The sequence below is a fragment of the Arachis hypogaea genome, chromosome 9 (genome assembly GCF_003086295.3).
Source record: "Arachis hypogaea cultivar Tifrunner chromosome 9, arahy.Tifrunner.gnm2.J5K5, whole genome shotgun sequence".
In the NCBI taxonomy this organism is placed as follows: domain Eukaryota; kingdom Viridiplantae; phylum Streptophyta; class Magnoliopsida; order Fabales; family Fabaceae; genus Arachis; species Arachis hypogaea.
In genome coordinates this window covers 73,815,744-73,819,778 of record NC_092044.1, presented here as the reverse complement: position 1 = coordinate 73,819,778, position 4,035 = coordinate 73,815,744, and the positions used below count along the sequence as shown (strand labels likewise).

General features: G+C 37.9%; 1 long non-coding RNA gene across 2 annotated transcripts; it reads left to right on the top strand.

Moving 5' to 3' along the window:
* The first annotated feature begins 483 nt into the window (after positions 1-483).
* Positions 484-3,226, top strand: LOC112711048 (uncharacterized). Of its 2 annotated transcripts, XR_003157183.2 has the most exons (5): positions 484-677; positions 764-893; positions 992-2,040; positions 2,128-2,518; positions 2,597-3,176. It is a non-coding gene; the product is annotated as an uncharacterized lncRNA (long non-coding RNA). The 2 variants fall into 2 exon arrangements; XR_003157181.2 differs by lacking the exons at positions 484-677; positions 764-893 and having other exon boundaries at positions 1,131-2,040; positions 2,597-3,052; positions 3,148-3,226.
* Positions 3,227-4,035: the final 809 nt, after the last annotated feature.

Below are 4,035 nucleotides of genomic sequence, written 5' to 3'. Positions count from 1 at the left end.
ATCCAAAAATAGGATCACTAACGGCATCTTCTCCTTACTCTTGAAGTATGACATCAATTATCTGCATGATTAGCTCCATTAAAAGGTGGTTCGGTAAAGTATTCATATGTGACAAATATAAAACTTAAGTAAGCCAAAAAGAAAAGATTGAAAAGGTTTATGTTCTTGTTCTTTAGAGTTTATATGGAGTCTAAAGATATGTCTAAGAATCATGTTAAAGATCATAAAAATTTAAATAACTTATAAGTAGAACTTAATCAAATTGAAATTAAGTGACACTTTAAGATGTTGAAGATCAATAAAGATAGCAAAAGTGATATGTGAAATATACTACTTGTATGTTGAATATTTTAAGATCACTGATTATATACTTCTCATTACAATACAATACATTAATTATGTTTAAAATTAGAACAAATATTTGCGGAACATACCATACAAAATCCTTGTATATTAGTAATTATCCTACACAGCATTTATTTTGTGTTTGATTTAAAAACAGAAACAAGACTCATATGCCTAATGGTAAACACAGCATGCTTCATTACTAGACAATGAAAGAAATAGAATACTCTACAATAGATTACCTGGTGGCTCGACGGAAGGAGGGTTTTTTGCCGTTGTGCCTAGCACCTGCTTTATTCGATATTCTTGGCCTTTCCATTGTTGTTGCTATGGTTGGTTTTGAGGGATTTTCTTAGTTGTTACGCTTTTGTTAGTTGATTTATAGCTCACGTTGTTGATCCCACTTCTGCTTTCTTAGGCCGAGGTTTATGGTCCGCGTCATAGCCTCCAAGCTTGGCATGGTTAAAGGAAAAAGTAAATAGGTCATGCTTTGAACTTACCTCGGCCCAAATTTGTTAATCGTACAGCATGGTCGCCAAGCCCCCAAGGTTAGCCTGTTTCCGATGCTTTGAAAAATTGCTGGTAGTTACTTTTGTTTTGCATTCCTCATCGTGGCTCCTCGTTTCCTGCATTCATTATCATTTAGTGGACATGACTCTTGGCGCACTTCTTTGGACACCCTTATCCGTCAGTTAGATAAATGCATTTTAAATTTTGAACGGCTATGATTAAAAAAGGATGGTTGGATCAACCGTTTTAATGTTAAAGTGCATTTGCTTTTCTCCAAATCAAACTTAGTGAGATTCTTTTGGAAACTGTAATTCCTTCAATCCCTCCAAAAATGAATAAGAAAGGTTAGTGCATGTCACTTCGTTAATGTGTTTGTCTCTTTTCATTATCTCTACTTGATGTTGTTTCATATAGCTTCTGCTTTTGAGAATGGAGAAACCCCAGGTTAAGGTTGCTGATAATGATTCGTATAGCTGGGTAGATAAGAGTGTTAAGTCTTATGTGTCTTGTTTTGATGATGTTAAATCGGTTAAAGTTCTTGGGTCAGACGTTTGGGTCAGGGAGGGTAGGGGGTTAAGATAGAGATGCTGCTGCGTGGGAGGGATGATCGTGTTTGTGAGAAGTTGTTTGATTGGCCATATTTTTACATGTATAGTTATCTGCTTACAGAGTTAGGTGTGCGGTTCCCCTTTTCGGAGTTCTAATGTGCTGTGCTGTTTTGGTTAAAGTGTATTCCCTCATAGTTGCATCCTAACTCATGGGGGTTTGTCAGAGTGTTTGAGGTTTTAATGGAGGTTCTAGAACATCTATCGTCTCTTAGAGTGTTCTTTTCTTTGTTTCAAGCCAAAGGGGTCAGGAGAGGGTTGTGGGTGAATTTAAGTAGCCACCTTGGTGGGTCAGTGTTTGCTCTGTATAAGTCATCATATAAGGACTTCAAGAAAATGTTTGTTAAGGTTAGGAATGTTCTGGACTAGTTTCTGTTTTATTTGAATGAAACTTTAGAGGAGAGGTTTCCCATCTCTTGGTGTCCTGAACCTACTCAAGTCCTAAATGTTGAAGATAGACTTCCTAGTGACAATGTTATGTTAGAACTTTTAGTAACTGAAATGCAATCTTGGGAGTTGTTATCCGTTGTAGAGTTGTTGAAGTGGGATACAGATGAGCAAGCCATGTTGGATTACATAGGTAACGTATAACAGGATTGATAGTTTTTAAATGTTACTGACATGTGCTTCGTATCTGGCTAACACTATTTTGTGATGTTTGATGCAGGAGAGAAAGCGCCTACCATAACTACAGCTGGGTTGAAGTCATTTTTCAATCAAAGGAAGAAAATTGAAAAAGAGAGGTCGACAAAGAGACTGCGGCTGGTGTGGTGCAGTCCGAGTTTAAGTCTAGAGGAAAAAGCAAAAGAGGTGCATCGACTAAGGCCAATGATTTGGTTGTTGATTTGAAAGATGATGATGATGTGAATTTGGAATTGGTGGAATCAACTTATGAGTCATAGAAGGGACTTCACGGGTATTTGGTGGATAATCATGCTAAATCGCTGTGGAGTAAATTGTTCCCCTTTATGACCTTATCCGATCAGTTTGGTCAGTTCCCAGCCAATGTTGAGATTATCAACAAGGTTGGTCCAGCTGGAGTCATTCATTCCTTGCAGGTAACGTAAATAGCCATTAACTATTATCATTTCTATTATTATCTTGCTTCGTTGTGTGTGATTTGTTATTGTTTGTAGGTAATTGGGGCACGCTTTGTGTCTATTGGACGGACACGAGATTGCATTTGATGCGGAGAAGAAAAATTTTGCTACGGTTGCTGAGCTGACCAAAATTGTTGAGGATAAAGAGATGAGGGTGAAGGAGCTGTCCTTCTCTTTGAAGGCTAAGAACTCAAGTGGAAAATGCGAGGAGTCAACATCAGTTAATGGAGAAAGAAATAAGTGACTTGAAATCACAAAAGGGTCAATTGGTTTCTCGCTTAGGTGAATTGGAGACTGAGGTATACGAGTCCTTTGCACAAGGGTTTGAACGATCTGTGGCATAGGTTAGGGCTTTATTCTCTGATGTTGATGTAGAGAAATTGGACACGACAACAGTTATTATTGATGGGAAGCTGGTTGATGACGAGGTGTTGGTTGAAGAAAAAGGAGAAAGCTCCAGCATTGGAGAGAAGGATAATTGAACTTGTAATAGTAAGGACTTTTCCTTTTGTTTTGAATTTTGAACTTGTTGGAATTTGATCCCGATTTGACTTCATCGGTTTGTTTATTTTGCTTAACTTTTTCAGAGTATGAAGCTTGGCTCATGTTTGTTTCATTCACTGGTTGGGTAATGTTTAAAATAGACGATAGATTTGAACTATAGAACTGGTGCAGAAATTTGCATTCGATTTGCAAGAAAATGTCAAAAGTACAAAGTTTGCAATTGGCGTCCGACCTCGTTAAAACCTTTCCCGAGTAAAAACCCAGTGTGCAAAAAAAAGAGTACCATCATGTGCCATGTTGAGCCTAAGTTATGTACAACCTTAGTGATGAAACGTTCCATGTTCCTGAGACTGGGTCTCCCTTCAGTATTTGTAATAAGTAAGCCCCCATTCCTAGTATTACAAGGTTTCCTTCTTGGAAAAATCGTGGAATCACCCTCTTATTATATCTTTGCTGCATCAATTGTTGTATCGTCTTTTGTTTTAGGGATGCTTCATCTCTATATTCCTCTGTCATGTCGAGCTCGATTGTCCGTGCTTGATAATTGGCATCATGTATATGGAGATTGACCTTTAATGTGGGATTGGCAATCTTTACTAGAATCATTGCTATTGCGCCATACACTAACCTAAAGGGAGTTTACCCCATGGCTGATGGAATTGTGGTGTTATAGCTCCATAACACCTTTGGTATTAGGTTTGCCCATTGTTCTTTTGTGTCACCGAGCTTTTTTTGCAGAGCTTGTAAGACAACTTGGTTGGCTGCCTCTGCCTGGCCATTTGTTTAGGGATGCTCTACTAAACTAAAATGATGTTTAATATGAAAATTTTGTTAAAAAGAAGCAAGATGAGCATTAGTGAATTGTCTTCCGCTATCGGAGATGATCTCACTTGGGATACCATATCTGCAAATGATTTTTTCCAGAGAAAAGATTGTACCTTATCTGTTGTGATTCGTGCTAATGGTTGTGT